At 48.2% G+C, this 21,509-nt stretch overlaps 1 protein-coding gene across 2 annotated transcripts in view; it reads left to right on the top strand.

The window, feature by feature from the left end:
- The window catches only part of Prmt8 (protein arginine methyltransferase 8), an 81,712-nt gene that overhangs the window by 14,521 nt on the left and 45,682 nt on the right, over positions 1–21,509 (top strand). Inside the window, exon 1 of one of the 2 annotated variants that reach the window (XM_029478198.1) lies at positions 16,781–16,863. The exons of the other annotated variant lie outside the window; for it this stretch is intronic. The gene's annotated coding sequence lies outside the window, so the exon portion shown is untranslated. Of the gene's footprint in view, positions 1–16,780; positions 16,864–21,509 lie in introns of those variants that run through there. 2 annotated transcript variants of the gene reach the window in all.

The raw sequence follows: 21,509 nt of genomic DNA, 5'->3' as shown, positions 1-21,509 counted from the left end.
CACATCCTCACACACTCGCAGACGAGCTCCCTCGCATCCTCACACACTCGCAGACGAGCTCCCTCACATCCTCACACACTCGCAGACGAGCTCCCTCGCATCCTCACACACTCACAGACGAGCTCCCTCGCATCCTCACACACTCACAGACGAGCTCCCTCACATCATTACACACTCGCCCTACGTGACTTGAGATCCATTTCACCCGGTGCAGGAGGGCAGTGTGAATCGCTGGCGGGAGCCTCTGAGAATAGAGGCGGTGTCTGATGTCTCAGCATGGGGGAGTATGTTGCATGTGGGGCATGGTTAGAGTAGGCTGGTGAATTAGTTATCTTTCCTGTCGCTGTGATAAAAATACCGGACAAAAGCAAGTTAAGGCAGGAAGGGTTTATTCTGGCTCACAGTTTGAGGACACAGCCCGCTGTGGCATTGGGGGAAGGGGCGGGGAAGGGGCAGAGAAGGAATGAATTTGAGGCAGTGGTCCCACTATGTCCACAGTCAAGAAAAGGAGCTGGATGCTGGTGTTCTGTCTGCTTTCCCCTTCTTATTCAATCCAGGCCCCCAACCCACGGGACACTGCCACCCATTTTTAAACCAATCTAGAAGCTCCCTTAAGACCCTCCTGGTGGTGTTGTAGGTATTTCTAGACTCTGTCAAGTTGATAGTCAAGACGGACTGTCACAGGCAGCTGTGGGAACAGCTGAGGAACAGCCTCATGGAAAGAAAGCTGAGTCTGGGGTGCAGAAGGCTTCGGAGCCTTAAATCTACATTTTTGTGTCGTAAGGTGCAATGGTCCTCCTGAGGTAAGGGCTGGGGTCTGGGCTGCCTGCTCTCACTCCCAGGTTTTCTCCAGGTGACCTCATCCTTGCTCCTGGTTTCTCCTGGTTTGTGTGTGGTTAGTTACAGAGGTTCATGCATTTGGAAGCTTTGTCCTCAGAATGGTGATAAGAGATGATGGACTTTTGAGAGGTGGGGTTGGGGAATAAAGATGATCAAATCGCGTGATGGATGTAAAAGAAATTATCTTCGTGAAACTCGTCTCTATGTGACAGTTACAGAAACAGAAAGATGGGGAAGAGTGTGGGGGGGTGGTATTTGAGTCTCCTGGGAAGTACTCTCAGCAGACTAGGGAACTATGGTCTTGTTCTGTTGCCTAATTTGAGATGAAGTGGTTTACTTCTATGTGTACCACAGCCATAGTGTGTTTGAACTGGTCTTCCCTCACCAGAGGCCAAGCCAGTGTGGCAGCCAACCTCAGACTCTGAAGCTTGAAACGGTAAGCTGTCTAAGTCCCTTTTCATGAGCAGCCTGTCTCAGGTGTTTTGTTATAGTACTGCACAGCTGACTTCTGCAGCTTCCTTTCTGGTCCATCTGCAACTGCTTCTCAACCTCAGAGCAGCATCTGAGCTTTCTCCTCCGAGGTCACCCCATATGTCTGACACCGACAGGCCCTTTCCCTCAGTTGTCTCATTGGAACCCCAAAATTCCTGAAGGCTGTATGTCTGGCCTTCCTTTCCTCTAACTCATACGGGATTGTGCTCTGTGCGTCCTCATCTTGCTGAGTATTAAGTCATCAAACCCAGAATCCTAGACGCTTCCCCTTCTTATCTCATCAGCATCAGAATCCTAGATGCTTCCCCTTCCTATCTCATCAGCAAGGCCTGAAGACTCTGCTTAAGAGTCTTCTGTATGCATGCACGCATATGTGCATACATTCCCACACACATCTGCATACATGCGTGTACATGCATGTGTACATGGATGTGCGTGTGTATACATGCATGTGTGTGTGTTTCATAGGTATGTGTGGTCTATGCTCATGCATATGCAGAGGCCAGAGCAAGACAGGTCATGGGGTGTCTTCCGCTGTCCTTTTGTGCCTTACTGCTTTGAAGCAAGGTTCCTCACCGCACTGGAGGCTTATTGGCTAAGAACAGCAGGCAATCAAGCTCTCAGGATCCCTTCCTAGCCCCTCCCAGTGTTAGACTTACAGACATGCTCAGTGCAGTTAGGAACATTGCTTCAAGGCAGTAAGGCACAAAAGGACAGCGGAAGACTTCACTTTTTACATGGTGCTAGGGATTTGAACTCAGGTTCCGGAGTTTGCATAGGAAGTGCTTTTGCCCATTTTGTAATCAACCGAACCTCATTTAGGCATCTTAGGTACTTGTTACCCCAAAGTCGCAGGTCTGTCTTCCATGTTCCAGGAGAGCTGTCAAGACACAAGGGTCAGCAAGAACCAGTGCTTCATCTGTGGTGACTGGGACTCCCTTGCCCTTTGGCCACAATAAGAGGCATAGAGAAAACCAGAGAGGCCCTGGAAAAGCCTGGCTGGAGGCAAGGGGCTAAGAGTTTGGATCTACCGTATGCCTCCTCTGCTGGTCTAGCATCCCTGGCCACGTAGAGATTGGACAATGGGATCTGCATTGTCCTGAGGCTCTGCCCAGGGAAGCGGATGTGATGCCCTGCACTGGTCACTGTCCTTGTCATTCTGACTTATACAGCTTAAGAGAGGAAACGTTCGTTCTGTCTCATAGCTTCAGAGGGTGCCGCCTACGATGGTGAGACAAGCATGGTGGACTAGGTCTGTGCTTGTGGGAGCAAGATGCTCACATCATGGCTGAATTAGGAAGCAGAGAGAACCAGCCTGGACTTAAGGGTCAAATACAACCTTCAAGGTGTACCACCAGCAACCCACTTCCACCAAATAGGGCTTATATCCCCAAGTTCCCATGACCCCTCAAAACAGTGCAACCAGTTGGGGATCAAGTGTTCAAACACGGGAGCTTGTAGGGGCCATTTAATACAGACAACATCAGACTTTGTTTCTACTTTGGTCCAGGCTTCTTTGATTCACACCTGCTCTCAGTTCAGTATTGCTTTTTGACTCTTTTATCTGCATAGTTAAAAATAGATCTTTGCTACTCTTCCATGTAAAGAAACCCAAACTGCGTGGGCAGCTAGCACTGCAGAGCACTGTGATCTCTGCCGCAGGCCACTCTGGTGACTTGTCTCGTAGGCTCTGTTGAGCCTGCACCCTGCACCCTGCTACACCACATGATCTGGCGAAGCCACTGGGGACCTGTCCTGAGCCCCAAGGATGAACTGCCTCCACTCCCCAGTTCATTCACTCCGGTGATGTGGTACCTGATACTATAATCAAAGCAGAGAACCAACTAAAAGGCAGAAGCCCTACTCTGGTGGTCTGGATTCTGTTGTTGGAGGCTATCAGACAGGGAGCATGGTGGCTTCTCTGTGAAACACAGGCATGGTGGTTCCTATCCATCCTGCTTTATGGAGTGACCCTTTAATAGCAAGGGACAATGGCGTCAGAACATTTGCAAAGTGTGATGTCATGGAAGACCACTGTCTGCCAGCTCATTAAGCCTTAGTAGGAATCAAATAATTTTAGAACGAGGTCCACAGGATTCAGAAACCAGAGTTAGATTCCCACTCAACGACTGCTTACTCTCTGTCAGGCCTTTGCCGAGACTATGTTTGCCCTGCAGAGTGCTGTGAAGCCAGGGGTCTTGGTGTCTGAGGTTTGAAAACCTCTGGCCTGCCATCAGAGTTCTGATGCTAGCCCAGTACTCAGTAGAGCATGTGCCCTCTGTACGGGTTCTGCCTGGTTAAGTCCCCTTACTTCTGGCGAGTAAAGAAACTTTCGAGTCTTTAGACCTGCTTTACATCTTACTCAAGAGCAAGACACAGGTCCCATGGTTTCTGAAGCCCCCTTTTGGAGTTCCCATGCATGAATCCGTTCTTTAATCCCTAGTAGAGCAGCCACCTCTTCGTGGTGCTGTCTATCAGATTGCCTGCATGTACTTCATTGTTTCCAGGCATCTTTGGAGATCCAGCTCTGAGCTTCTTGCATGTCATTTCCCCACTACTGGCCCCTTTCAAGCATTCTGACAAAGGGAGCCAGAATCCAAAGAAAGAAAGCATCAAATGTCAGTAGCTCTGGGAATATGTTTAATAATGGTGGTGAATTCAGTCCCATGCCTGGCTCAGGCAGACCTGTGCCCTACCGTATATACCTTTCGAAAGGCTTTTATCCCATCCAGCTTTAGCTAGTGAATACGGCACTGTGGCGTGTCCTCTAAGGAGCCTATAGTGACTTAGTGGATCTTGGGATCTTTCTCCAGCCTCAGTCCAGAAGGACAAGGAGGATCTGGACAGAGAATGGGGCAGGGCAGACGTGACTGCCCCTTGATGACAAATTGCTCTGTCTGAGTCAGAGAGTTGGCTTTGGGGCCACATTGTCAGGTGTTGTGTTCATCTTCCAGGCCCTTCTGAACTCAGTGAGCCCTGCAAAGAGGAGGTAGCTTGTCCCTTTTTTGAGGCCCAACCAGGCTAGCACCTGGCTGGCTTAGTGTTGGGATTGGCTGTGGCCCCAGGACCTTCCTGGCTCATCTTGTCAGAACTGCCAGGAATGCTGGGGAACAGACTGGTGCTGGCTGCTGCTGCTGCAGAGTCAGGGTAGTGGGGGGGGGGGAGTAGCTGGCCTAGCCAGTGGAGACTTTCTGACTACATAGTTTTCATGGAAGGAAATGAAGCAGGCTTGTCATTTTAAGTCTGCTCCTCCTGTTCACCCTCCATCTGTCACCAGGACATTCTGTGAAACTTCCTGTGGAAAGCTGGCCCCTGACCTGGGTTAGGGGCAGCATCAGGGATGGAAGAGAGTACAGTCAACTGTAAATAGCCCTTTGTCCCTTCTCTGTGTGGTCCCTACAGATCACTTTTATGAAGTGAAGTCACCTAGCTCTTTCCCCAAGGGACGTGGGCTCTGAGTCCACCTGAGACCTAGGGGTCAACTGTGGAGCTCCTACAGCTCTGGCTTCCACTAAGCCACGTTCACAAACAGGAATAATGAGCCTAACTCACTTAGCACACTCTGGACTAGGAGCAGGAGCCTTTCAAAGCACCTGGTAGGGGTCACCCTGTTTAAATCTTAAATAATCCCATGAGTGGATATGCATCCTAACTCCAGTTTATAGATGAGGATGAAGCTGTGACCCAGATAGGTTCAGACAATTTCCCAAGATCTAGCAGTCATGTAGCTGGTTTCAAGAGAGTCAGTCACCTTCTAGAACCTGCATGGCCCCTGGTTGCCCTGGTTTCCCCTGTGTCAGTCACAACAACATTTTCTGGAGCTTTTAGAAAAAAAGTCTTTCCCAGAGCAGACTGACTGGATTCAAAAGCTCTAGAGGTGGGGTCAGAAATCTACTCTGTAGGTGGTTCTCATGGTCACTCGATGATCAGCTTACAACAGTGAACTGCAATCTACCCGCATCCATCGCTAGCCTTCATGGGAGCCCACTGGCTCCATTATGCTAAGGACCTATACCATTCTCTAGCCTACTTAAGGGGACAGATTATCTGAAAGGTCACTCCTTGGCCTTGACCGTGGCCTTGGCAGGTTCTTGAATCTTGTGGTTTCTTAAGATGGAGCTCAAGTCCTCCTATCTGCTAATGCTACGGCCTTGAGTTAGCGAGTTATTTTCTCTGGATCTCGTTTCCCCTTCTTCTTCCTTCAGAAAGATTTGTGTGGGGGTCAGATTTGTGTGAAGGGACATTAACAAAGCCTTTAGCGCCAGGGCTGTTCAGGGAAGGGCGGCTGCCATTCTGGTTGTGATGGCGACGGTTGCTCGGGGTTGCTAAATGCTTGCCTCTTATATGAGACTCAAAAAGCAGATCCAGGTTGCAAGCTAAAATTAAGCTCAAAGAAAGCAAAGGGCAGAATCTCAGCCCTGGCTCTCTGGGACGATGCCCAAGGAGTGAGGGAGAGAGGGTGTGGTAGATTCTGAAGATGAGGGGCTGGGAGTGAAGTCGCTTGGCCTCAGTCACCTCCTCAGGGCTATTTTCCCACCCATCCATTTTAGTACTCACCCATGTCATTTCTAATGATGAGAGAATGTGGTCAGAACTATCTAAGATAAGGCCCTATGCCCCGAGTGTGTGTGTGTGTGTATGACTGTAAGAGTTCATGTGTGTGTACGTATGTGTGAATGTGTGTGAGAGTGTGGAGTGTATGTGAGTGTGTGTGTGTGAGTATATGACTGTGTGTAAGAGTGCATGTGTGTGTAAGAGTGTGTATATGAGAGAATGTGTGTGTGTATGAGAGAGTATGAATGTATGAGGGTGTAAGAGTGTGTGTGTGTGAGAGAGAGAGTATTGAGTGTAAGAGTGTGTGTGTGTGTGTAAGAGTACGAGCTTGTGTGTGTGTAAGAATGCATGCATGTGTATGACTGTATGTAACAGTGTGTGTGTGAAAGAGAGAGAGAGAGAGAGAGAGAGAGAGAGAGAGAGAGAGAGAGAGTGTGTGTGTGTGTGTGTGTGTGTGTGTGGTGCACATGCATGTGTGTGAGATAGGCTCATTCTATCATCCAGGCTGGAACTTACTCTGCAACCCAGGTTGGCTTCAAATTCAAGGCAACCCTCCTGCTTCAGTCTTCCAAGTGCTGGGATTACAGATGTATTCTACCATGTCCTTGCCATTTTGAGACACATAAAAGCCACAGCAAGCCTTCCTCAGATTGACTGTGTTCAGTTGGGAGAGGAAATGTCACGATGTTCTCTCTGTGGAGAGGGGATAGTAACATACATAGAAGCGACCCCTTCATATTTAACTAACCTCCGTGAAAACTCAACAAGGGTATCCAGGTGTGAGCTGAACAGGTAAGTGGACAGCGGAGAGGGGGAAGGTGGTGTTTGTAAGCAAAGGAAGGTGCAGAGGCCACAAGGCCTGTCATGGTCTTAAGGGGATGTAGTGAAGGCCAGTGGAACCAGAGCAGCCTTTGAGAAGGGACTAAGCCCAAGGAAGAAGTCAACTTAAAAATCTTCGCCAATGAACTTAAACTTTGTCCATGGGTTTCTCTTGACTCCAGCTTCATCTCTGTCTTCATGGATCTGTATCTGCTGGGTAGGACAGGGCTCAGGCCAGCCGGGCACAGAAGAGGGTCCTTTGTCCCGATTGAGGCTGAGAGCATGTCTCTAGGGTTCTCAGCTCCTCTCTGCACCATCTCTCACGACAATCAGCTAAGGGATCCCCCATCCATTCACATACTGAACAGGGATTTATCAAACACTCACTCTGTATGAGGCACAGGGCTCAGCACCAGTGCATCTGCTCTGCCCCTGGATGCGGAGGAGTGTGTAGTGTGTGTGGAGCAGCAGGAAGGGCAGGGTAACAAAGGTCAGACAGCCCCAGGCGGGTGCGGAAGATGCAACACCTAAGGTTGTGTAGAGTTTACAGGAGTTTGCATGCCTTTGAGGTCTCAACACTCCAAGGGTTGTCACCGTCACTTCTGACCTTCCTAGGTCTTCTCCGCACCAACTTTACTCCACTTCCACTTCCTATATGACTGTCTCTACATCCAGGATCTGAGCTATTCCTTGGGAAAACAGTCTTTGAAACTGGTCCTTCTACTCCCTGCTCCTTTCAGAAAAGAGGCCTGATAAGTGTGTTCACCCTATGGTGTTCAGTCCTTAACTGGGGAGTTTGAAAGTGACTGAAACAGCGCTGCGATCTCAGGCTTCTCGTCTGAGGCCAGTTTATTTGAGTGTCTTTAAACCACCATAATAATAGGACTGCTCTATTTTTCCCTGTTATTCCAATCAGACTTTGTCTCTATACCTCTCTCTTTTGGTGAAATACAAGTAACCACATCATTTACCATCTTAACCTCATGTGGGGCACTACAGCACCAAGCTCGCTCAGATTGCGCTGCAGTCCTGTCCTCACTCAGCTTTCCCTGAGCTTTCTTCATCTTGCAAAGCAGAAACATTATAGCCCTGAGACTACACCTCTCTCATTTCTATCCAGCGTCTGGCAGCCACCATCCTTCTGTCTGTCTTAATACCATTGATTGCTCCAATGACCCAGATGGGTGGACTGGTACAGTGTTTGGTGTTTGTGACTGTCTTAGTTGACAGACCTCAATGTGCTCAAAATTCCTCTGTGCTGTGGCATGCGTTGAGCTTTCCTTTCTGACTTGCCTGCTTTTGCTTTTGATGGTGCTGGAGATTGAACTCAGGGCATTCCCCACACCAGGTAAGCCTCCTGCCATGGAGCCACACCCCTGGGCAAGATTCCCTTCCTTTTAAAAGCCAAATAACATTCCATCGTATGTGTGTACCAGCAGGCTCTTGTTGCCTTTCATAGTGTAGCCATTGTGAATGATGCTAAAGCGAACATGGATGCACAGATATCTCATTCAGAACCAGCTTTCAGTTATTCTGAGTGCCTGCCTAGAAATGAATCACTGCATTATACATATTCTATTTTTAACTTTTTTTTGAGGACCCACTATACTGTTCTCCATGGTAGCGAGACCATCTCCCTCTGTCACCAGCAGCACACAAGGTTTTCAGTTTCGTCACTGCTTGCTGTCTTCAGTGGGAGTGAGGGTAACTCACTGCAGTCTGTTTTGCCAGTGCTGGGGGTCCATATTGGTGAACCCCAGGACCTCACTCATGCCGTTTGAGGGCTCAGCCCCTGAGCTGCAGCTCCCGCTGCATTTTGATTCACTTTCTCCAAAATGATCATGTCAGGTTTTCCTTGATATCTTTTGCAACATTTTTAAAGATAGATAAGAGTATAAAATTGCAATATCCTCTTGGTAAACTGGCCATTGTGAAAAGATTATATTTCTTCCTGATGTTATTTACTTTCAAGTATGTGTTGCTGTTAGCATGGCTGCTGAACTTTTCTCATCCCTTCGCTTTTAACACTTTTAACATATTTTTACATTAAAATTCACCTCAAACAGGTTGTCTCTTAAAATCCATTATGACAACCTCTGCCTTTTGGGGGTTGGGGGACGGTTGAGACAGGGTTCCTCTGTGTAGCCTTCTCTGTATAGCCCTGGCTGTCCTGGAACTCACTCTGTAGACCATGCTGGCCTCGAACTCAGAAATCCACCTGCCTCTGCCTCCCAAGTGCTTGGATTCAAGGTGTGCACCACCAGTGTCCTAAAATATGTCTTTTTAAAGAGCTGTTTCAACCATTAACATTTAATGTAATCATTGTCACAATTAGGTATAAGTTTTTACCTTGATATTTGTTTCTTTGTCACTATTCTTTGTTACCTCAAATCTTCCTTTTCTACCTTTTGGGGAGACCATGTAGTCTATCTATTTATTCATTCAGTGGTAGTTTTATGGTTCACAGTAGCTTTAGGTTTCTACTGCTGCAATAAAACACCATGACTAAAAACAACTCAGGGGAGGAAGTTTATTTTAGTGTAGAGCTCTCAGGTCACACTTCATCACTGAGGGAAGTCAGGGCAGAAACTCAAGGCAGAAACCTGAAAGCAGAAACTGAAGCAGAAGGCACAGAGGAAAACTTCTTATGGCTTCTACTGACTGCCTTTTTTTATATCTCAGGATATCTGGCCCAGGGGTAGCACCACCTACAACAGGCTGGGCCTTCCTATGTCAATCACTAATCAAGAAATGCTTCCCATTGGCTTGCCTCCAGGGCAGTTTCATGGAGGCATTTTCTCAATTGTGGTTCCCTCTTCTCAGATAATTATCACTGTATCAAGTTGACAAACCAACAAAGACAGCAAGGACAGTTGACCCTTGTCAACCTGACACACAAGTATACCACTATTCAGCCATAACCTTTCCTTTCTTGTTAGTTCCTAAGATCTCTTACTAATCCTGCTATCACAATATAAACTATTCTGACTTTCAAAAACCTGAAAGTCTTTAAATTTTCAACACTTAAAAATCTTGAAAGTCTGAAGTTGTTTTAGAACATCCAAAGTCTCTCTTAAAGTTCAAAGCCTCTTTAAAATAATATCTAAAGTCTCTAAAATATCCAAAAAATTTCCCCAAACTCCAAAGAGTTTTTAAAAATTCAAAGTCTCTCTAAAATTTAAAGTCTCTCACCTCCTAGAAAAATCAAATAAGTTACATGCTTTCTTGCTCCAAGAGGGAGTAACCAGGGCACAGTCACAATTAAATCAAAGCAAACCCGAAGTTTAACAGTGCAAACCTCGGTATCTGACTTCTGGAACCTACTCACAGTCCTTCAGGCTCCAAAGGGCTTAGGCCATTTCTCTTGAGCTCTGCCATCCACAGCACACACAGCCCATTGGCTCAGAACAGCCACCCCCACCCCCCACTGCTGTTCTGTTGGTTGTCTTGGCTGTTCCTTTGCTAGTAGATTCTACTGGGTTCTCTTCAGGGACTCCAACCCTGCTACAGTCTCTTTCCATGACTCTTTCAATCCTGAGCCTTCAATGGATATTGAAGCTGCCCCTTCATCAATAACCTCTCACAGTGCTAAGCCTCAGCTGCTCTCCATGACCCTTTCATGCCTTCAAAATCATTCCTACTTGAGAGACTCTTATACACGGCCAAGTTCAACCATCTCTATGAAATGCAGCCAAGACAACCACTCTGGGACATAACTACTGTGTGCTAAACCTGAAGAAGTCACCCCAGATTTCACCCCAACAATGCTGGACTCTTATTAATCACTGCCACCTTCTCACACTGGCTGCCCAGCGTCAATCGTTCCCAGTAAAGCACATTTCCAGTCCATAGTGCTGGTCTCTTGATAATCACTGCTGGTTCTTCAGCCCCAGATGACCAGGATTACAGATTCTTAATTTAAAAAAAATCACACGAATGAGAGCTGGAGAATTGGCTCAGTGGTTAAGGGCATTTGTTCCTCCTGAAGAGGACCTGGGTTCAATTCCTCGCACCTGCATGGTAGCTCATGATCATTTGTAACATCAGTTACCGGGGAATCGGATGCTGTTGACTGACATCTAAGGCCACCAGGCATGCATATGCCTCATAGACGAACATTGCAAGCAACACACACAAATAGAAAATAAGTAAATCTAAACAATAAAAACTAAAACCAAATCACATTACTAGCCCCAATAGTCTTTGAGGTTGCCCCTCTCAATGGAAGAACTCTCAAACTTCTTTCAGAAACTCTACAAGCCTTGGTTGGCTCAGTTGTCTGCATTGCTTTTCATTATCTTCAAAGCTCCCACAAAACAGCCTAAAGAACTCCTTGTCCTCAATGGCTTCTACAACCCAAAGTTCAATCTTCCTAAAGATAAATGGCCTAATCTCTAGTTACCTGGTATCAATCTTGTCTTAGGTTTCTATGGCTGTGATAAAACATGACTAAAGCAGCTAGAAAGGAAAGGACTTATTTCGTCTTACACATCATAGTCATTGAAGGACATATGGGCAGGAGTCCAAGGCAGGGACCTGAAGCAGAAGCCAAGGGGAAGTGCTGCTTGCTGGCTTGCTCCTGATGGCTTGCTCAGCTTGCTTTCTTATACAGAGCTGGACCATATGCCCAGAGGTAGCATCACCCACAACAGACTGGACACTCTCACATCATCACTAATTAAAAAAATGTCCCCTAGGCCCCTAGGCTTCCTTACAGCCAGATCTTATAGAGGAATTTCTCTCAGTTGTGGTACCCGCTTCTCAGGTGACTCTAGGCTTTTTTTCAAGTTAACAAAAGAAGCCAAACAGGGCAACAGTATATACTCTAAACATACATGTGCCTCCAGGGAGTATTGAAACATGCATGTGTCAGGATTTGCTCCTAACTGTAGATGTTTTGTGCGGTGTTTTTCTGCTTCTTTGAAAGTCTGATTAACTTTTTACTGGATGCCGAACACTATGGTTTTTTGCTGTCGTGGTTGGATGGTGGGTATTTTTAGGTATTTTGTATTGGGGGAGTTAATAAATGAAACACTCTTCATGTTCATAAATTATGGACTTTCAACATTGATTTGGAGGGACAAGAAGCTCTCCAGACCCTGTGAACACTGCAGATTGGTAACCCTGTCCTTTGGGGGCTTCTTCTGGTTTTATGTGGCTCCTTCACATTCTCGATGTGGTCAGCCTTGGCAGAATCCTCGGGACCGCTCAGCAGAACTGCACATTCTCTGAAGAGTGTGCTTCCCCTGGACTTCGCTTTAGGGACTCTTGCCTTGCCGGCATGGGGGTCCTTATCTCCATCTCTCTCAGCAACAGTGGTACATCAGCTCTGCCTAGAGTGGACTCTTCTCTGCTGTGCTTAGATCCTTCTCCCAGGCCTCACTGGACAATCCATCTCTCAGGCTTCACCTTTTCCATTGCCTGGTGTCCAGTAACATGAAAACCGATATATCTCCTTTTGAGACGGGTCTCATTCTGTATCCCTGGCCAACATGGAACTGTGTATAAATCAGACAGGTTATGTCTGCCTCCTGAGTGCACCAGTGCACTCAGCCTAAACCTTTTGTCTCTTATCTTCCATTTGCCCTTTCAAATAGTTGTTGGGATTGTCTGGGAATGCTTTTTAAAAAATCTAAAGTTTGTGTTCCCACTGGTAGACTTCACTCCTCTCCAGTGTGTGCCAGTACCAAAAAAAATATACTCATATTAGATTCTTTGATGAAAGAAGTCAACATCTTCTGCTGGGATTCCAGGTGGAAATATGTTTATTTGAGGAAAAGAAGCTTGTTAGGATGGGGTGGAACATGTCTGAAGGAATCCATGAAAACCAATAACCGTCTAACCATGTGTGGCTGTCATCTGGGCCAGTCACTTGAAATGCCTGTCTGTATTATCACATAACCTGTAGCTCTTCTTTAAAAAAAATTATCAAGGGCCAACATGATAACATGCTACCAACTTTTATGACCCGAGTTCCCCAGGGCCCATATAGTGGAAGAAAAGGACCAGTTCCCACAAGTTGTCCTCTGAGGTCTATGCATGTGCATCATGTCAAGCACCACCCCCACAACACATGTACACACACACACACACACACACACTCACTAAAATGTGGTAAAAAATTAATTGACCAGGTATCATGGTGTGCCTTTAATTACAGCACGCAGGAGGCAGATCTCTGTGAGTTTAAGGGCAGCTTGATCTATATAAGGAATTCCAGGACAGTCAGGGCTACACAGTTAGATCTTATCTCAAACATATCCAGATCTTGTCTCAAAATACAAACCAAAAACATCAAAGCAAACCCTCAAACCCAAAGACAGTAAAATCTGAGCTCTCAGTTTAACAGCCAAATGATAGAGCCTGGAGGCTGTGAGGAGCCAGCTCCTGGGCTGAGCCAGCATGTGTCTCCTCTGCCTGTGCCACTGGAGTGTGAAGAGATGGTCGGAAAGGCCTAACAGATACACTTGAGTCTGCACTTGAAGCCACTTGTGGTCTATACGGATGGAGTTAGGAGTCTTAGTCTAAGCTAGCTGCATCGTTGAGATATTTGCCTCCTAGAAATTTCCTGGGGTGAGACTCTCCTGGTAAAATCTCCTGAGCGCTGTAGACCCTCCAAAGGGATTTGAGCCCATCACTGGCCTCCTTTCGATGATGCTAAATTTTGCCTTTCTCCCAGCACCTCACTGACTTCTCAAGGAGCGTCTGTTGTCTGGACCAGGCAAGGCTCATGGAGCTCAGTGAGCAGAAGGGATGTTGGTGGAGCAGACAATGTAGGTGTGTGTGTGTGTGTGTGTGTGTGTGTGCAACAGTTGTCATAACAGTCCACAAAGGGCAGTCACAGACGTTGTACCCAGTGCCACTGAAGGGCCCAGTGAACATCCAAAAACAGCACCATGGCATGCAATCGGGTAGTCAGAACTCTCTCTTTCGTGGTCCCATGTCTCACTTGAGAATTTCCTCTATCTGTTGGCACATTCAGAGTTTTTAGTCACCCTAGTGGCTCCAGAGAAGAGACAGAATGCATTATTATTACAAAGTGGAAGCCGGAGAGGAGGGGAAACAGCTTTGGAGAGTTGGTTGATAATGGCAATGGTCTGGCTGATAATGGCAATGCCAAGGCTGACCACACGAAAGTGAGGAGACCGTCGAGAGCAGAATCCACTGGTCTTGTGTCTGTGTCAATGGAAATCAATCTCAGGACAGACCCCCTCTGCTCAGACCCCAGCCTGAGAGGAGCAGACTCAGGAGTCCAGTATAGATCCCATAGGGATGATGTGACTCAAGTCTAGAAGTGAAGGGACTCCCTAACTCCCACAGGGAGAAGGCTGAGAGGAGACCATCTCTGTTGTGTGCATCTGCTCATAGTGGCAGAGAAGAAGCCAGGTGAGCACAGGCCACCTGGAGAGAGAGGATCCACAGTGGAGAGAGAGGATCCTATTGACCTACAGAGGGGAGAGAAAGGAGGAGGGGGTGCTAGCCTGGGAAATCTGCTTACAAGCCCATTGAAGAGGAAGAGCCAGGAGCCAAGCATCCAATTAACCTGACATCGTTCGCAGCCCAAATATCTGAGGATCTAAGAGGAGAATTTAATATGTGGATGCTTGGGAGAAAAGTGACTAAGAATGGAAAACAGCCCCGGTTTATTTAAAAAATAGGTCAGGCCCAACAAATCCAGGCGATGCTTTCGCAGCGGTTACTGATCCAGGAGACAGGGAGTGCTGTGTGGGAGCAGTGTGGTTTTGATTTGAGGCAAGCATTGCTGTTGTGCCACAAAGAGACAGCCAGAGGCTGACAGGAAGCACCGGGACACCGTGCACAGCACCACTACTGCCTTCCAGTTGCACTGTAAGGGGTTCTAGTGAGTTAGTCAGGGATCAGTCCGGGCCACACAGCCCCAAATGTGATGGAACCCATCCAGTCTCCAAGCACCCACTGCAGAACTAATGCGCTTTCTAGAACCTTCAGCTGTTTCCCTTCCAGGGTTCTGTGGCCTGTTCTGGCCTTGTGTCAATTCTAGTAGCACCCGGGTAGTGCTCAGCTTCCATGTTGAGGGCCATGTAGGAGCTCAGGGGCTCCGAGGGGCTGCGAAAGGCAGGTCAATGCCCAGGTTCATGAGTGTCATCATCCGGGAGCTTGGCATGCTTGAAGATTGTGGGGCTCACCCCACGAGTTCGGCTTCCATGTACTGCAGGGCTTGGGAGGGTCCACAGGACTGGTGTCTAGAAACTAAGCTAAATCACAGTCCAGGTTCACTCCCTCAGAACCGTGCTGACTAACCTCTTAGGAAAAGAGCATTTCCAGCCAGAAATTCAGTGCCAGGGAACATCCTACCCTCTTCCTCTGAGACTGACACTTCATTGTAGTACCATCACAAAGAATTCTTTTTAGCCTATCAGCTCAGTTGGCCATGGTTCTCCCCCCCCCTCTTCCCCTGGAGAGTCACTAATCTATAACATGCCAGGTGGGGACGTACCCACAGGGACCAGCAGTTCTCAGACCAGACGGACAGCACATCAGAATTCCCTGGGAGCTTTCTGATCATAAATGGCCCCACTGTAGATTCTGAGGCAGTGGTATCTTGAGCTGCCCAAGAGTTTATATTTCTTTTAAGCCCCCCAGTGGAGCCTGATACTGGTGGTCCAGGGCACACACTCTGAGCACCACTGCCCTTTGCCCTCTTATGCCCTTAACCCCAGCTTGTTTAGTGCAGAGGACAGAGAGCAGCAAGTGATGTGACACCTTGAGAGAACTGGCTTCTGGGAAGCCAGCGTCTGACTCCATGGTCACAAAAGGGCAAGTGAATAGGGGTGACAGGGTGTGGAGGGAGTGACTGTGCTCCTACTTCAGGGCCTAGGGAGAAAATCTGGGCCTGGCTGTGCCTAGGAGTCCATTTAGCGGGAACATGAGAAAGGCTGCAGGTGACCAATCTTGAGCAAACCAGAGATCCAGGGTGTGAGGAGGTGACAGTAGCAGGCAAAGCTGGAGGGTGTCTGAACATCACCACCCCAGCAATGCCTCTGACTCTTGGGGTTCTGGCAGTGAGTGAGACCAACCCAACAGAACAGTGCTTCCCTCCAAGCATACAGGCCCCGAGGTCTCTCCCCTGGGATCCAGGGGTCCCTCCTGTAGCCCAGCTGTCTATGGGAAACATAGATGCAGAACAACCAATGGGAGAATGCACTCTGGCCACCTTCGTTCTTGAAAGCTCTCTATTTCCGGGATGATCTTAGGACGTAGGAACGGTCCAGGAACCCGCTGTGAGAATGCTCTCCCTCTGAGTGGAGCTCAGGTGCCCCTATAATGATGACAGATGGCGATAGCACAGCTAACTGTTTATGTCATTATCAACGACTCAGTCACAGCTTAGATCACAGCCTCGGAAGTGTGCATAGGACGGCGGCATGAGGGTGCAGAGGGTGTCTACAGGTGATTCTGGTGGCAGGACCAGATGAGAGGATGGAAAAAGGAGGGAAGACTGGGGGATGCCAGGGCACCCCACTCGCCTGTAGGGTCTTGTCTCCCATACTCTACTTTTTTCCTTCCGTGGCTATCACAGGCCACACAGGCTGTTTGGGGGTGATGTTAGACTCTCTCTTGGCATTTGAAGAATAGAGCAGGAGACAGCTCCTGAAGTGAGCCTCTGTTTTCAGGGAGTGCTTGGGCTAGGGCCAAGAGGAGTCATTTATAGCCCGAGGGACTCAGGTCGGCTTTGACTGCCGGATGCAGGAGAGACTGACAGTTCTGTGTCCTGTGCCCTACCTTCCTGCTCCTGTGCTCGTCCTGTGATTTCCTTTGTCCCCTCTCCATGCCTTTCCTGCTTCTCACAGCTCCAGTTCCAGTTCACCCTGGACAGATTCCTGTCCTATGTGGGCCTCAGTTTCTCCATCTGTACCCATAAACCTGGGAGAAGTGTCTGCCTGACTCCTCTGAAGCATGTCCCCGGAGCTGCTCACTGACTCTCACCCGGTTTCTGCACCAAGTGCTGGACCTCCTTCCTGAGCTAGCATGCCCTAGCCGAGGCAGCAGCTGGGTTCGGCGTGGCTGGGCTGAACCAAGCATGCTGTGGTGTTGCCACAGACAGCATGGACCCTGGCATTACTGTGGATACTGGTTTACTGCCTGGCTCGGGGACTCGATAACTCTGGACTCTTGCCAGTAAGTCTAGAGCTTGAGAGCTTTAGTTTTTTTCTCTTTCTTTTTGGTCTGTGTATTTCAGCACCTTGTCAAGTTGTTACACCGTCGCCAAGCAATGTGTGCAAAGTGCTTAGCAGAGTGGGCCCTCAATCAGAACTAACCATCATCTGCCCCACCCCCATCACCTGCCATCCCCCTGCCTGTCTAGGTGGAGGTAGGGTTAGGTTGAAATGCCCCCATCCTACCCTCCCTGGAAGGATCCATTCAAAACCTTGTCTCCAGAAATCGTCTTCTTAGCCTTGGCAGGCAGTGGGCCTGGGTTTCAGCACAGTGAGACCATAAGCTGGGTGGAGAGAGCACCAAGAATTAGTGGCACCACAAGCATCTTAGAGGAGGCAGAAATAAGCCTTGCAGGTCCCTTTGCATGACCTGGGGCCCCAGCCATGGGCAGGGCCAGATGAGAGAGGACCACCCTACACAGGCACTTTCCCTGAGCAGGACAGCTGTTTTGAGCAACTAGAACCAGGGCCGAGGGTAGATTGGGCTCCATCCCTACTGGAGCACTACATGGGGAAGGGACTTGGGTTGGGAGCTACCCTGGAGCTTAATGACCAAGGCTATGGGAGACAAAGGTGCTGGCGTTGGGGGCTGGCTGGACTCTACACGCCACTCTATCCTCAAACCCTGCTGATGTCTCAGCCATAAACTCTACTAAATAGTTGAAAGAATATTCCAGAGCCTCTTTGAGCCTCCTTCCTAGGGAGGAGTCAGGCCCTCTGACCTTACAAAGATGACTCCCAGGACCAATGGCCTATGTTCTCCATGTTTATAGAGCCGCGTGGACAGCTGACCCTGCTCCCTGACCAAGTTCCCAGAGAGAACCTTCATTTGTGGCTAAACCCTCTTTTGAGACTGGATGTCTGCATAGCCCACCATGGACCCCTCTGTCTTGCCAATCTTTCCAAGCACATGCAGTGTCTGTAGCTCAGCAGGCAGTAGTGGAAGGCAAAGCAACACCCATACAGCCCACTCACCCTCAGACTCCTGGGAGAGGCCACACCTCTCTGGCCATAGGCAGAATGCAGACCTCCTCTCAGGAGGCTGGCAGACTTCAGAACCAGGGACAACCTGGTTTTTGTCTCCCCGACTGGCTATTAAGTTCATTGCTTCCCCTGACTCATGAACTCCTTTGTCTCGTGCATACAGCGGCAGCATGTGACAGATGCTTGGCTGTTGAGGAAAGGGACTCAGGGACCTCAGGACAGAGAACCTTGACCAGGAGCAATGCTTGAGCAAAGCTAGGAACTGTCTCTCCTATCTCTTTATTTGACTATGGTCAATATAGGGGACAACTGGATATATAGGAACTCCTTGAGTTTGGGGGGTGACTCTAGGCTGCCTGCTGAGCTCATAGGGTAGATGAAGGCACTGGCCAGGCTGCAGGAAGGAAGGCTTTGCTTTAGAGTCCCCTCCTTGAAGCCAACGCCTGGGTCACATGTCCCCAGAAGAAGGGCTGTCTGAAGACGTATCTTCTCTCCCGATTGTCTTCCTGTGTCCATGCCTGTTCCTCTGGGTCCCCTGAGCCCAGTCAGGTCCTCAAAGGGTGGTGTCTTTTTTCCTAGGTGTATCCCCCATTCTTTCCCTGTGGTCTCTCTCATGCAGGCCCTTATTTCACTCTGTCCTTCCAATGGCTCCCAAGACAGGGTCTCAGCCTCAGTTTCCCTCCATGGGTCTGGAATTGCATTTCACATTCATCTGTAATATTAACTTCTGCTATTTGCAAAAGTGGCGCCAGAAAGAATTAATTATTCATGGTCCCAGTCAATACCCAGTGACAACCGCTGACAATTCTGGTACCTTCTCTAAGTCTCCCCTCTTCATGCACCAGTGTGAACAGGTTTTAATTAAGACACAGCCACACAGTCTAGTCTCCCATGTGTCTTCCCCAACCAACAGTTTATTGTGCTCTGAAGCTTATGGTCTTAAACACCTTTCCTACACTTTCAAGGGCTACATATCACTCATGGCAAGATGCTCACCTCTTACTCTGATCAATTTTGTTTGGTGAAGCATCTATTGACTCGTTTTGGCCATCGTGAAATTCAGAGAGCTATATACTTAGGATGATAAATAGTTCTCTCCTGGTGTTACATTTAAGGAAAGCATTGGTGGGTTAAAGGATTTGTGCTTTTTAATGCCCTTAATGAATTTTTACCAAGCTGCTTTCTAAAAAGTCTCAACCTAATTACATTTCCACAGGACACGTGCAAAAGTCCCTCCTCTCCTCCCTCTCCCCCTTCCCCCTGTCCCAAAGAATCTTGCGAATGCAGAGATTGTTCAGTTTGAGGGATAAGGTAGGGTTTTGTTACATTTTGAATGTAGCTGCTCTCTAGTGGGTCCCAGCGTTTAAGCCTTGTGTTCGTTTGCTGTTGGTCTTTACTTGTGCATCAACAGGTGAACTTCTTCTTCTTCCCCATTAAGTTGGGGTGTCTCCCTCTTTATTACTGGTTTGTCAGCACTCTCTTCGTAAGCACACATTAGCCATTCCTCACCACATGTGTTCGGGTGTGCCTTTTCGTCTCGTAGAAGGTGTTTATTGACTGGACCCTCCTTCATCTCCGCTTGCTTGACATCTTTTCTCACGTGGCTCAATGGCATTTCAAACCCCATGTATCCAAATTGAGATTCATTATTCCCCCCCCCCCGCCCCAGCCTGCTCTTCCTGCTGACTTGCTTATTTCTGTTAATGTCACCACTATTTTCCTACTCATCCAGGCTTGAAATGTGGACGGCAGCTCGGTTTCCAGCTTCTGTCTCTTCCCCCATGTTCCGCCAGTTGCCAACCCTATAGGTTCTATTTCTGTGCTGTGCTGGCAGGCAGCCCCTCCAAACACCCCAGGGGTTCACATGTTCATTATTTCTTAACCGGACTTTGAAAAATAGCCTCCTACATTTCACCATAGATGCCCTTTGCTTTCTTGTTCCACACTGTGCTCTACAATCACACTCAGTTTCCAAAAGCGGTGTCCAAATATGGGGACGTGGGACCCTGCATACATGGGGTGCGGCTCTCCATTGTCTACCTATTTAATTCCACCCTCTTAGCCTGAGCATGGCTTTTTCTCAATAGACTCTTCTGCCATCTCAACCTCCTCTCCCCCATCAAGTTCATCACCTTCCCACCCCCTGTCCTTTTTGCTCCAACCACCCCTCTTACTCTCAGAATTCTCCCAGCTCACCTATACCTTTCAAAACCCATTGACAAAGCTCCCTACTCGTGGCATAGTCAACTCTGCTAGAATTTCTTGTCTCCCACTCGAAGGGAATTCACCTCTTTTGTGTTTGAGCCTTTTTTTTTTGTCAAGTGTGTTTTATTGAAGCCTCTGGGGAGGGTGCTAAAGGTCTCAGCGTCTAGAAAGCAGAACCTCTGGGCAATGCCTCCTCCCAGGTCCATTTCTTCTATACAGTGCCTCATAGCAGCAGGCGTTCCGCAGTTGTCCGTAAGAATTCAAAGCAACCCTTGTGTAGCTTAATGCTCAGGAATTCAAGGCCACAGTAAGAAGGGCATATCCGTCAGTCCAGGGGCAAGAACACAAGTCTATGTTGCAGAAGGCTGAGCTGGGCTGATGGGCGGCCTTTGGGACTATGCACCAGCCACGATCACCTCTTTGTCCTCATGTCTTGTAGCTATTTAATTCAACGTCCTTCCCTTGTCCTTGGCCAAGTAGTCATTCATCCCATTGCCTTGTACAGTGTGTGACATGTAGAAGCTACCTCCCAAGTTGACTGTGAAGATAGAATGTCAGTGAGTTCCAAGGAAAACAAGTCCTTGCACTTAGAGCTGAATGACAGCTGAAGGGTGCTGGAAGCCCCGTGACCTTGACACGCAAGTGACTGCACCAGTTAGGAGTTTTTCTCTCCCTAATATATTTAAATGGAGTCAATACTGGGGTCAACTGTGTGCACAGCTGTCTTCAGCTCTGGAGGTGACTCTGCAGCCTGCACGGGAGTGTGCAATTGACACGATCTATTTTTAGCCTTCCAGAGACCGTGACCAACATCCCAAGCAGAGGGTGGGCACACCTGCAGCATTTTAATGAAGCAGCCTCGCTTGCCAGACAGCCTGGCCTCTCCTCGACCCGAAGGCCCGTGTTGCTAACCTGGGAAGTCTGCTGTTTCCTAGAGGTGGCAGCCCAGAGGCAGCTTGAGAATGGGATACACCCCTTGCCCCACACAGCTCCTTCCTGTCTAGACTCAGGCACAGGACGGTCTTGAGGCTCTGTCTCATGTAGGAGTGTGAGTGGTGTCGCTTTCTATCTGCTCTGTTCCAGGGGTCACTTTTCCCCTTGACTGTAAGTCTGAGCTGACCCAGCTCATGGAGGGACAAATTAAGACAGGAAAATTATCTATATCTATATCTATATCTATATCTATATCTATATCTATATCTATATCTATATCTATATCTATATCTATATCATCTATATCTATCTATTCTATGTGATCCAGATGGTAGTAATAATACTGGCAACAGTAGTTAAGCCCTTATTGTATATATACTCTGCTGATGTCTAGTGCTAAGAGAAACTGAGAAACTAATTCTGGTATTTTGACTATTCTTTCAGAGAGGTTCTCTCTCTCTCTCTCTCTCTCTCTCTCTCTCTCTC

This window comes from Mus caroli, chromosome 6 (assembly GCF_900094665.2).
Source record: "Mus caroli chromosome 6, CAROLI_EIJ_v1.1, whole genome shotgun sequence".
In the NCBI taxonomy this organism is placed as follows: domain Eukaryota; kingdom Metazoa; phylum Chordata; class Mammalia; order Rodentia; family Muridae; genus Mus; species Mus caroli.
This window is presented reverse-complemented; position numbering and strand designations above follow the sequence as displayed.